Raw genomic sequence first — 14,093 nt, forward strand, 5'->3', positions numbered from 1 at the left:
GAGCAGATCCAAGTACTGCAAGACCAATGTGTTTTCCCCACCGGTAGGAGTAGCGACAGCAAAAGCAATGAAGAACCTTCAAGTTTCTTCTGGTTTTGGTGAATTTTGCATGAACGTCAGCAAGGCCCTCAGCAGCTATCCTGGTTGAAGCAACAGCAAAGGGGTCACATATGTATCCATGACTGCAGAAAAAGGCAGCCACAGTCTGTCACCCAGCCCCTGGGATCCCAAGCAGCCGTCACCAGGAGCCCCTGCACACCCCACAGGTGGGACAACCCAAAACACTCCACAAAGACGCTGCTTCATGTCAAACCATAACTTTTTAGGGATACGGATCAGATCACATGTAAAGAACTGGATCCAGCTTTATTGGCCAGTGGTTTTATAATCCATTAGGATAAATCCTCTTGGTGCAATAGCAAATTGCATTTTTCCTGGCTGGATTTGCTGAAGGATCTAGAAAAATTATTCCTTCTCCTGCCAGAGATACTTAGGAAAAACATAACAAAAAGAGAACCCACCTGAAAAATCATAATCCATTGTACTTTGTTTCAAAAATGTTAGTTATTTTCCACAGTGTTTGCCTGTCATTTGATCAAGCACTTGAACGACTCTGCGCTTGAAGCAAAGATGATCTTTGCAGAACCAGGGAATAGTTTCTCATCCCTTAAAATGAAGGGGGAGTGAATCAAAATAAAAATGGTTTTGATTATAAAACGAAGGCTTACAGCGAGCAAGCTGAATGTGGTTTTTGGCATCACTGTTTAAGTGAGTAAGAATTGGAGCCAATCCTGCAAGATGAGTAGGTCTGAAGATAATGTAGACTATAAAAAAAAAATATTTCTGTCTCTGCTCCAAATTCCATATGATATTTGACTTATTTGCACTTCTGAACAGCACTGAGTTTTCAGTTGTCTCTGAGCATTTTTTTTTCTCCTCAATATTGTAATTTGCAGTGTCAATGTTTGCAAGACATTCTGCTTTAGAGCATAGAAAGGCATTTAACAAAGGGATTTTTAGTCTGGAACAACACACAGGGTGGGTATGCGTGCAGCGATAGTGCAGTACCTAATACACAGAGCACAGGATTGTTTATATCAGTGTGTAGGGAAAATGCATCTTATCCACAGCAATTTTTAAGTTTTAAAACGGTTGGAAAATTTAGAAAGATTAAACCGAGTTTTATTTTGAAAAGTGGGAGCAGGACAGAAAAACACTGTAGTCCATTAGATGGCATAAGTGTAACAATGCAAATCCAGAGAAAAAAAATTGAAAAGAATCTTTTGCCTTGTGGATTTACTATTGCCCATAGCTTGTGGTTTCAGAAGACAAACGGGAGAGAGGAGAGAATGAAAACGACAGTGATAATTTTCCAACATTTTTGAATGAAAACTTGAAGAAGGAGCTCAGCTACGAACAACATTCATCACTGTGAATATTTGGTTATTACTCATACATACATGTTTTCAAAAAGCCATGCACTGATTTGAGCCAAAGTCGCCAGTCCAACTACAGAGGTGTTTAAAGGTCAGGCCTGGACTCATATTGCAGCAAATGAACCTTATCTTTGCTGTGTCAAATAAAAGCCACTTGAGGCTGAACAACCCTGAACTTTAAGCTGCTTGAAACCTTTTGCCAAGCATAAATGTGGTAAAGTTTAGCCATTTTTTAAGAATATCATCATTTGAAGAGCATACAACATTAACCCTTCTACTCACTTGATCTTTAAATGGGCGAAGAAAGAAAAATACTCTTAAGTAACTGTTTTGTATCTGGAAGAATGGGATACCACAGACTGTTGGTCATAGGTCTTGCTGTCTTGTGAATAAAAATAATCCGAGCTAAACAAAAAAGAAGATCACCCATTAGGATTATGTAAAAAAGCACTACATTTCCTTGTGAGTCAAGTTACCAAGATACATTTTTGCAGAAGAAAAAAAGGTCAGTTACCACTATTAAACTTGTATATTGTTTTATACTAAGCCCTTCCAATGGCCTCTCTGAGGGACTGTTTAGTTTGTATTACACTCTAATAAACTCCAGGTGTGGAGGACAAACTGAATAATAAGAACCTGATGGACCAGACTAGTTAAAAATAATGTGGTACATTCCTAGTTCTCTGCATTTAATTTATTGTTAATCATTGTTATTACTTACATTTATTGGGTAGTTTTTCTAGATTTATTAGGCACTACATTTAACAGCGTTATCACTTGTAACTGACTATCAGTGGAATAGAAAACATATTTTCTTAAAGAGTCTTACCCTAATTAGTAAGTTGTTTCCCTATTGAAATAAAACAGACCCTAGGAGTCAAGTTAAGGCTGGCTTTTTTTTTTTTTTTGCTTCAAGTCAGAATAAAAGTTCAGCTTGAGACCTGTTTTTTTCAAGGCCACCTGTTGGAGCAGACAAGCAGAAGCATTCCTGTTTCCCACCCAGAGCTGTTACTTGGCGGAAAACCTTCAAGTCAAAAGAAAGTTGAGCTAAGCAATGGGGTCTTTTCCTGACCAGTGTTAGGGAGAGCCTTTAAAGAGATGAGCAAAAGCCAATTTAAGCTGCTTACTCACCAATGGTGTACTACACAGCCAAACCAGTGCAGTACATCCCACAGCTGGAGAGGAATCAAAAGAAGATGATACTTCAGGGAGTACACAGCCCCCCAAGGAAAGCATGCTCCTAGAAAGACCTGTTGGTGTTTCACATCACCTTTGAGCCCTCATCACCCAACAAGCATCACCTGAGCATCACCCAGCTCAGCATTCAGCCATTGCAGCTGGAGGCAAAGAGTTTGGTATAGGGGCTTTGCACCTCTGTGGGCACTGGGATGTGGTAGCAGTATTTGGGCAATCACCCATGCTACAGTCAAGAACAGGGGCAGAGGGATGTACTGGTGTGTGGCAATCAGGGTTAAACTTCACGTCCATTGGGACAGTCAGCAGACACACCACACCAAAGTCCTTGAGATCCAGGCTGAGAGTGAGGATGAGGAGGGTGGCTGGGTTTTTTGAGGGCATCCACACAGCTGCTCCTGTGAGGCATGAGCTCAGCCTCTGGTGGGTGCTGTGTCAGAGGCTGAATCCTTCCCTGGCAGCTTCTTTTCCTGCAGAACCAAATATAAATCACTGGTGGAGGAAATGCTGCTTGCAGGGAGTGAGAGGAAGCAAGAGCCAATGGATGATTTGCTGCTTTGCTCATCCTAAATCCCTGGTATTTAACTCACAGGAAAGCAGCAGGAAATCTTGGTATTTTGAAGCAGGAGGGGGAGAACAATAGTAAGTTAGCTGAATCCTGATGACAGCTCCTCTGCACTGCCAAATTGGGGAAAGCAAGGATCGTCAGAGCAGCTCCTCCACCAAAAGCACTTTAGTTATAGCTTGCTGGGGACATGAGATCTAAGGCAAGCTGCTTCCAGGCTGGCGGGAGCTGATGGCCTTGGGCACTTACAGAGCCATGGATGGAAGGAGGCTGCTAGTTGGGCCTTGGCCATCTCTGCTAGAGAGCCCCTAAATGCCACCTTCTAGATCTGAAATGTCCACTGCTGGCTGGAAATCCCTTCTGAGTATCGCAGAGATTGTTTGAGTTCTCCAGCTTCCCATAGCTCAACAGCAGGTACAAACCATTCGGAGGATTAATTTGAAGGTGTACCTATTACTAGATGTATTACATGTACGAAAATATATGTTGCTTTTCCAAACAGCGGTGTCTTCTGCTCCAACATCATCATATGTGTTTATGTTCTAGTGTGTGCCTCACATGCTAAACTTTCCCTGGTTATAAATCAGGCCAAGAATCCTTTGCTACGACCATTGCTTTGTGTTGGCCGTGCTCAGGACAGACCACCAGCTTCCATTTTTTGTTTTGGTCAGTTAGATCCTGGCATCAGGTCTCCAAATGTATTCATGCTGTGGATATGCTTACAGCAGGGAAGGAAGCCAAAGAATTGCACCGCTCTGCATGAGCCAGTAAAATGATATCTCAGGCAGTGTCAGACAGAGTGCAGGGTAGTTCATAAATAATAATAATAACATTTCACACTCGTATAATTTTACACCTCCAGTAAGGCCCACCAGCCAGACGTTTCTCTGGAAAAGCCCTCTCTTCCTTCTTCCCATTGCTTCCTCCTGCTTTGCAACACATAGTTCATTCAAGGCAGAATATCTGTATTTCAATCCAGAAGAGGCAACAGCTCCCATTGCAGAGGGGAGCTGATACCCTGGGGAGGGCAAGGAGGCAGCAACAGGGCACCCGCTGTGGTAGAGACTCTGTAAATCTCCTATGAGTCGAGGTGAGCAGGGAAGAGAGCACAAAAGTTTGTGTTCCTGTAGGACATGAGCTGCTGCTCAAGGGGCAGAGGGTGTGGGGAAGTCAGATTTCTTCACATGAGTTTCTCTTTGGTTTGTGGTCCTGACGCAAGACGGGGACCTATTGGGAGCTTGCCCCCAATTGGGCTGTAAGTGGGGTTGCACATGTGGATGTACTGTTTCCAACAGTGGGGTGGGATTCGGTGCTGAAATTGAGGGTTGTCTTTCCATCATTTCATGTGAAAATGATTCCCAGATGCCGGAGGGTAACTTCCTGAGTGTACCAAAATGTACTCACCAAAACAGAAGAAGAAAAAAGAATACATGTGATTTCGACCAGTCAACAAGCAATCCTCCACCCCTTCAGTGATCCTCTAAATTGCCCCTTATGGTTCTGATGAGACTCCTGAGCTAAATACCTGTCAGGAAGCAGCAAGACAAATGCTAAATACTCCTTATTTCTTACTCAGCCTCAGATAGGAACAAAGACATGAGAATTCAGCCTAGCATGAATAACTTTATCCATTCCTGATATTTCCCATCATCTACAAAAGCCGTTTCTTCTTCTGGTTGTTGTTTTGCATAATTTTCCAAACAATACCCTTTAGCAATGAGACCTCCCTTTTTTAATGCATTTCCAGAGGGACTTGAGTCCAGATCGCACACACATAAGGCAAGCTTCCAGCATTCTTATTACTCCACTGGAAGAAATAACCAGAGCCAGCATCTCTGAACCATTTCCCAAACTGTTCTGTTCTTCTGACTTCAGTGTCAGCAACGCACTGTTTCTAATCCATTACAGGAATTTATCACAGTACGTGTCAATTTGTTTCTCTTCTTTCCTCTTCTCACTTCAAAATGATATCAGGAAAGAAACTTTACAGCAGAGCTGCACCAATCCAAGTTTTTGTGACAGAGCACTTCACTTAACTGGATCCTAACTGTGCACATTAAGTTTTAGGGGCATATATTAAACAGATCAGGCTTTACTGTAGTCTCAAATTTCCTTTGTTTCCTTTTTGGTGGTGATCTTTATTGCAAACAGTTTGCAATACTAGTAAACAGGCATCTAGGTTCTTTTCTTCTGGTTGTTGGTTTTGAAGCATCTTATCCTAAATAAGGCACTGTATTAGGGAACTTCCCACTGTAAAAGGGATGCACAATGCCACGGTCCCATTTGGCAATAGTCTTAATGTGATATGAAACAGAGAATTCTATTGCTGAAGAAATCTGAAAGTTATAACTGTGTGCTCCCTGCTCTCTTCCTCCTCTCTTTACTTGCTGGAGTAAGGGCTGAGAAAAGATCTCTGAACACCGAATGTCTTTTCTCTGCCCATATAGGCAGTAGTTAAAAATCACAATAATGAAAGAAAACACTGGGGAAAACGACGTCATTTCAAGTTTCTAAAGAGCCCGATCCTACATCACTTATTTTTATGAGTCATTGTGTGAACTGAAGCTGAAAGGATAAATCAAATGTGTGAGGATTAGTGCATGAGTAAAGATTTCAGGATCAGGACCCTAACTCTCAGCCTCATAAATTTTCTACTGGAGAGGATTCAATGTTATTCATTCAGCTTTTAAAGAGGGAGTGGGGAGGCAGTTTTGTCCTTTTTCTTTTTAATTAGATTGCATTTATTTAGATTGTTATGGAGATGGTCAACCACAATAGGGAAAAGAGAAACACAGAGTACGACAATTCCTAGAAGCCTGTGACAATCAGCATGGGATCATGTTAAGTGCTGGACACATCATTGTCATGACATGATCTTTGGTTTCCTCAGAGACTAAATAAAAACGGACACGACTGAAGTTTATGAAGGGAGACATCTCAGCTCAAATGGGAACATTAAGACATCCACAATCAACAGGCAAAAAAAGACCGAAGAATGAAGGAGATTCAGATTCAAATGCATTCCCCAGAGTAATTACTGGTGAAACTGGGGGGTCGTGAGTGGAACTGGGGGGAGTTACTGAATGGGATGAAAACTATGAGCATTAGAAAAAGAAAAGGGAAAGAGGGGGGCTATGGGTAAACAGGATGGAGGGAGAGAGTGTGAGTGGCAGATGTCACTGGTTTCATTCCATCGCCTTAACTTGCTGTTTGAAAAAACTCCTCATGTGTGACCTGAAAAGAGAGAGAAACAAAATGAAAACAGGCATCAACAAAGCACTCGCTGTATGATTTCAAAAAAATGTAAATTAATGACTGGCAGTAAGAATCTCCAAAGGAAACAACATCCCAGTTTAAGCATCGCCATCAACAAAAGCTCAACAGCATATGGTAATGTTAACTTTAATATGAAAAGATAATAACAATCTTTAAAAAGTGACTTGAGAAAAAACCTTGCTAGGTGCTCATCCTTTTCAACTCACCTAAAAAGAAAAGATGTTGGAAGGTTTTGTGTTGTTCTTTTTTTTCCTGTTTTGTTTTTTTTTTTTTCCTCTTCACCTAAACTGTTCTCATTGTGTAGTTAAATGAGGTTGAGATTGGAACAAATTTTAAATGAAAGTGCCTAGGATCTCCGGCTAACAAGGCAGAAAACCAGATTTGTAACGGATAATTACATCTAAACTTATTTAAACGTAGGCCTATTGATTCACATAAATTCCTTAGAGTAGATTCAAGGCAACATTTCCTCCCCTTCCCCTCTTCTAAAACTGTTGAGTTGTGGTTGAAAAATTAGCATGCTCTCATGGCCTGTGAGAGCCTCTTCTTGGGTATTGCTGCCTACGCCCTTGCTTGCCATCCTTCCTCAAATCTGGACCCCAATTCAGAGATAGTTATCTGACCGTGCATTTTGGATTGCTCTGTGAGAAGTGCACAAAGAGCTTGCTCATGCCACTGCTCTGTAGATTCGTGCAAATTTCTGCCTTTCCAGACACAAACATTACCTGTTGTCTGTGAAAATCTCTTCCCTACCCTGTACTGTAATCAAACAGAAGGAAATGACTTTTTTCAGGTCACCTTTCAGAGGACTGGGGATTAGGGTTACTCATGTATACATATATGTATACATGTATATATATATTTTCATGTTTACTCACATGAAAATCTTAACTTCAGTTTGGACTTCTTGTATAAAAAACGGTTATTAATACAATCGTAGCATAAAGCTTTGACAATTACATCTAAGTAAATATCAACTTCTTAATGTGTCTACAATGGGCCAAAGTGACTACTGCTAGAAAGCTGGATATTTAAGCAACCATCACCTCCCCGCAAATGGGCATTATGCCACTGTTTTGATCCATGATCCCACAGTAAGGTCTTCAAAATATCATTTTGCAATAAAGAGGTATTTCGCGGTCAATTGGCTTTATCCAAAAATAATAGGAAAAAAAGCTTGCAGGGGGAAAACCAACCTAGTTTGGCACAAAATACTAGCACTACTGGATCTGAGTAGAGAAGAGTTTAAAAGACTCTTGTGCGCTTAGCTGTACGCTGAAAGAATGACACACAAACAACAGCCACCACATGAATGCGTCCATTATATCCTTTATTGAAGATCACAACAATAGTAGCACTTCATTGAAGAAAAGATGATTCCTCTATTATAGACAGGCCCCTTAGATCGCCTAGCTCAGCATACAACTGCAAGATGTACAGTTCTCTCTGCATTTTCATGTCATTGCCAAAACACACAAAGTAGATTCTCAAATGCCTGGGGCTAAATTACAGTCCCTACGAACCACGCTGGAAGTTTGAGAGCCCAGAAAAAGTTCTGAAGGTTTTCTCTCTCTTCATGAGAGAAGGCAAAGCTCGTGGGTACAGTATTTGTCATGTGAAACAAGGAGCTGGAAAGCAAGGCTATTTTATATCATTTGGGGTTGTTTTATTAATGGTGCTGAAAAATTGTTCACTTCATTTCACTTTTTGTCTCCTTTTGAACATAGCAGGATGAAGGTAGAATGTTTTTAACACATCCAAGATAAGAAAAGAATAGGCCCTTTTGTCTCTAGAGCTGTATGCCATCACTATTAAAAATCTTTCATCTCATCTCAGACAACAAGCAGAGAGCACGACAAAAAATAGGAGTCAGCAGTAGAAAATGCCTGGCAGGGGTGGAGGCTGACAGGTAGATGCAGCCACCTCTGTGTCATGAGTTTCATCCTAGAAGAAATGGTCATGGCAAAATTTGCACCTCTTGAATGGTTCTCATGTTTTATACGTGACAAATGTCAGAAGCCCTCTTGTACAAGAGTTGCCCTTGAGCAGATGAAGAGAGCAGTGTTGTAGGACGAGTACCTCCCTGGAGGCATGGAAGGTTAGGTTGGATGAAATCTTAGGCAGCCTGATCTGGTAGTTGGTAACCCTGTCTGTGGCAGGGGGTTGGAATTAGATGATCTTTAAGGTCCCCATCCAACCTAAGCGAGTCTGTGATTCTATGAGTTGAGTTAGCAGACAGAGAGGTCATGCATTACCATGGTTTCTTTGGTGTACTACAGAATCGGAGCTCGTGGGGCTCAGCACAAACTCATTGGCACCATCAGGGTAAAGGAGAGCCAAGGAGTGACATCATGAGCCAAGGAAGGCATCATAACAGGTGCCGTGGCCAGTGACTGCAGAGGAATGCCCTGGGGCCACCACAGCAGCAAAACACCTCGGTCATGCGGTCACTGAGTACCTACTCAGGCCATGTTGTGTGCCCTGACACCTGACGTGTGCCATCAATCACCATCTGCTGGTGAGCATGAGATGGCACTGAGAGCATCAGGCTGAGCACACACAATCTGACATTTCAGCATCTCTGAAGGGAGGGGTCTGTGCAACATTGTGGGAAGAGCTCCTTTCCAAGCCAAGAAAAGATGATGGCAAATCAATGTTAGGTTCAGCAAATCAAATTAGGTCAAATTTGAAATGAATATTTAATGCATTTCCTTTTGCCTTTCCTGAAATAAATGCTTGGATTTTTCATTTGGAAGGAACTTTTAATTCAGAAATTGAATTCAAGTTCCCTTTTAAGAGGGTTAAAAATAACAACAGCAGAAAAATAACTGAAATATATATATATTTCAACCTGAAATGAATTCCTCTTCTAGTTTGATATTTCTGATTCACTTTGAGGCAACAAGGAGGAGAAAATTTCAGGTTTTCTCAGGTTAGCCTGAAATGTTGCTCAAGTCAGCCCATGATTCAAAAAAGAGGAGAAAGTGGACCCAGCCCTGTGTGCACAGCTCCTCTTAAAGCCCTTCTCAGCGTGCCATCTGGTGTCATCAGCTCCATTTCTCTTCAAAGATTCATCACATGTTCAGTGATCAGAAGCCCAGGAGCACAACATTTAGGTTGAGGGAGGTCCATCTGCCCAGTTGAAACTGCACTGGTGTGATATAAGCTTAGAAATACCTAGAGGATAAAATTTGTATATTCTACCAGGACTTATAAAGATCAGTTTATAGACATCCTGCCCACAACATAAAAATATAGACCAGCAAATTATAATTTTTGGAAAAGAAGGTAGAACTGAGGAGGTAAATGGTAAGGAGAAAGGCTTGTAAAGCCTTGGAGATCCCTTCAGCAACTGCAGCTTATCTTTCAACCTCCTCTGTTTGTTGTTTCTTTTTCTTTTTTTCTTTCTTTCTTTTTTTTTTTAAATAACCTTGTCCCTCTCAAATTTCCCTGTGATGACATCTTTAAATTCTGCAGTTATTGAAAAAATACACTGTGGCCTTGAAAATATATCTGATCAAGAGCAGCAAGGTTTCTGCTTCTTTCCTGCAGACAATTCAGTCAAAGATTGCTATCAGCTGCATGTTTGCATGCTTCTTAAATTGGGAGTGATGTGCAAAAAATCTATTTGGAAGTCGACTGGCCCCTTAAGAACACAATGGTCAATTCAGTTCAATTGGGTGAGATTCCTTTGGGATCCTCCCACTGCCAGCCCTGATTTTAAAGCTCGATGAACAGACCTGGTGCAAAATAGATTTTTTCAGGTCATTGAACATTTTGAAAATTCTTTCTATTTCTTCCTGTTGGGCATATAGAAAAATGATGCTTTTAATTGACTGATTAGTCAAAATGTATCATCTTGCACTGAATAAATCTGCTTTAATTTGGGAAAATTGATCAGGGGATTTGAGTTCTGAAGAACAAATTAAAATAATTTTCAGATTAATAATAATAATAAAAATATAATAAAATAAATAAAAATAAAATATAATAAAAAATAATAGTAATAAAACCAAAAAGTTTAACAGCACTTTTTAAGATCTCAGCATCATCCAAAAAACCATTTATTTATTTTTTTTCCTCATGAATAATGTCGGCCAAAAGTTGAACAGAATTTCGGGGAACAATGTGAACAATAAGAAGACCAAAATCCTGAGAATTACTTTTTTCTCTGAAGGATTGATTGCTATTCCAGACAGTGTTTAGTCATGAAATCAGTTTGAAGAAAATACTCACAACGTTGCCAAATAACCAGTGGAGACTCAATGTGTGTGTCTTCTGCGGCAAGTTAATCGGCCTGTTCATTGTTCAGTTTTTAAACCAACTGTTAAGGGCTGGCATCATTGAAAACTAGTGCTTATATCCAAGCTGCTCTAATATCATGTGAAATCAAAGTCAGATCTGCAAATCCCAAGTGATTTAACTGTTTTGATTCCAACATTCAAACTAGTGTCTAAGAAGGAAACATGGCAAAGTGCTAGGAAGGGCCCTTCTGAATGCAAATGATTTTAACATCTTGCAGCTAAAATCATTAAACAGCGACTCCCAGATTGCCAGCTCCAAGCCCAAAACTCACCCTAATTCAACCTTGGAAATGAATCTTGAGATGAGCTCAGTCCTAACCACAAGCCAAACGTGGAATAGGTTTTTTTGTCACATTAGCCCTCCTTATGCAGTACTCAGTCATAAATTTTGGTTGACCGCTGTCCCTACAAAATGCCAGGCTAGGTTGAGAGCCCAACATCTGGCAGTGCCAGCTTGGTCCTGTTTGCAAGCGTGGACCTTGGAAAACCTCAAGTTTGATGCCTTTCTAAAATGTGCGTCAAGGACCATGAGAAGATCACAGAATCACAGAATCACACAAGATGTTCTCCACTTGCTCCATGCCAGCAGCCAGTGTGATGTGTGGGAGATTCTGAATTACTTCTGGCATCTTCTGTATGAGAAATGCCCCTGGAGGTGTTCAAGAAAAGGGTAGATGTCACTGAGTGACATGGTCTAGAGCAATCACAAGCATGAGTTGATGGGCTCTATGGCCTTAGTGGTCTTCCCAACCTTAAGCATTCTATGAGAGAATAGAGCTGCCTGAGGACATGGAGTCCAGCTGATGACAGCACGTCTACTGGACTCTGCAAGCTCATAGAATCACAGAATGTGTGGGTTGGATCATCAAGTTCCAACCCCCCTGCCTCAGGCAGGGCCACCAACCTCCAGATCTGGCACTAGACCAGGCTGCCCAGGGCCCCATCCAACCTGGCTTTGAACAATTCCAGGTATGGAGCATCCATAGCCTCTCTGGGCAGCCTCTTCCAGCACCTCACTGCTATCTCTGTAAAGCTTTTCCCCCTGACATTCAAACTTCCCTGATATCCATTTGGATGTGCCTCTCCAAAATGTAAAATCCGAAAAGCTTCTGGAAAAAGGACGTACCAGATTATCCTTACTTAACAGAACAGCCCAAAGGAGGGGAAAAAAAAAAAAAAGAAAAAAAAAAAAAAGGAAAAAAAAAAAAAGGCTTTATGACTCAGTGCTGTGTCTAGGAAAAAAATATTAACCCCACTTGCCGCCCCCAGCTCCCCTGCAGCGCATGGTTTCTGAGTCACTGTGACCCTCCCAATTATTGCAGGACTCTCCCCTTCGGGAAGCATCAGTCAGAGCTCTGGCACTGTTCAGTCCGTCTTTTACATTACCTGATACTTTGTTGGATGAAACTGTATTAATTCTCCCTGCCACAAACTGGCTACTGTTGGTGCAACTTCTGCAGCTCTGCCATCTGGAACAGACTTCCCACCCTGCTGATTTTGGCTTCTGTTTTGCTTCAAATCTGAAATGAAACAAGATTCTCCTCCCTTTTCTATGACTCTTCATTTCTCTCTGTCCTTGCTATTATGCACTATTTATCCTAGTAACTGCTTGACAGTGGTCACTTGTTAGGACAAGCTGAAATAAGGACTGCAAAATGTTTCTAGCCACAAGACAAACAGCCTCTTTTTTTTTTTTTTGGCTAAAAATATTGCGTGATTGCTCCTGAAATATGATTAACATTAGTTTGAATTCTTGAGAGAGCTTAATCAAAGTCACTTTCAACCATTTTTAATTATGTATGCATGAAGAAATGTACACATTTCTGCTCCTGAAAAATTATTGTCGCACATCCTCGTCTCGCTGCGCACTCACACACACACACACACACACATCAGATGGCTCAGATGTTGCTAACGCTGGAAAATGGTATATCAAATTAGCTGAGAGGAACTTTCATGGACTAATTGGACATATGGATCAGTGAGGGAAATAACTGAGCCTTTCCTAAAGGAGTGAGAATTATTTTGCTTCTTAGCATTTTCTGATATTTTATCCTGAGAAATGGAACTCATCCAATGTGCAAGCAAAGCTAAGTTTGCATGAATGAGAAAGTAAAACCCAAGTATATGGGGAAAGGTTTAAACCCTCAGTCTTTCAGGCACAATGAAGGCTTCAGCAGTGGAGTCAGGGAGGTGGTTCCCCAAAGGTCTACTGCAGGCAGAGCTGCTAATAACACCCTCAGAAGTATGGGGCAACAGTCTCTGCTTGAGACACCTTTTATCCTACTGGTTTCTTCTGCTCTTGCCATTCTCCTCTGGCCACTGAACAGACAGGTCTTTGCTCCATCACAGCAACAACTCTTGGACTTGAAGGAACGGTCAATTAGTCTTTGTGAAGCCCATCAGCAGCATTCTCCCTTAGCCGCTTCAACCTGGCAACGTGCTTCTTGCTCTCCCCATTTAATTAGAATGTCAGGAAAACACATTTAAAATTGAGTCATCAGTGGCACTCATTGCCACATGGTATCAACAAGGCCAAATATTTAATAGGATTATAAATCCAGATTTGTACTTGTTTGTAAGAAAACCAGCCAGTGACAGTGGGTGGGATTGAGAAAGGCAAAAAGCACAAAAGCCCCAGTGGCTGTGGAGCATCAACGGCTGTTGTGTTAGGGCTTAGGAGCCTTAATTGTGGATGAAAACTCCTTTGTAAAAGGAGCTTTGTGAACACAGAACAAGACAGCAGCAGTGACACGAGATGGCGAGATGACGAGTGCTAATGCACTCCTGGGAGCAGCAGGGCTCGGAGGTGGCATGGAGCAGCATAAAGAGGTGGGCATGGGGAGGCTGAGCTAGAAAGAGTCCTGTGTTTGAAAATGAGAAGCCTGAAGGCGAGATTTGGTACTTCAGGGCTTCTCTTGGCCTGGAAAGCAGGAGACCTGATTGAGTAATTGAGCAGGGAACCACAGGGTACCACAGGAATGAACCACTGCACCCTGATGGCTTTGCTCAATTTTTTACCTTCCATTTGCTGCTCCTCTGTGTTCCCCACTCGTTTAACTGTGGTCGATTTGTGGGGTTTGTTTTTCTTTACTTCATTCCACCTTTTTTCTTTCCTTTTATGTCCTAAATTGTAATTCAGCTGTTTTGATTTAAATTATGTTTATGTACAGTTACTCACAGCTCTGACTGTTGCCTCCTCCCTCCTGCGACTGTCTCTGATGCTCGCACATTCGCTTTGGCTCCTTTACAGCAGATGCCTGGAGCAGTAAATGAAAGCAGCTCTTTTATCAGTGAGCCCTTTCACCTCCAATTTTT

Source organism: Tympanuchus pallidicinctus, unplaced genomic scaffold (genome assembly GCF_026119805.1).
Source record: "Tympanuchus pallidicinctus isolate F22 unplaced genomic scaffold, pur_lepc_1.0 scaffold16, whole genome shotgun sequence".
NCBI lineage: Eukaryota > Metazoa > Chordata > Aves > Galliformes > Phasianidae > Tympanuchus > Tympanuchus pallidicinctus.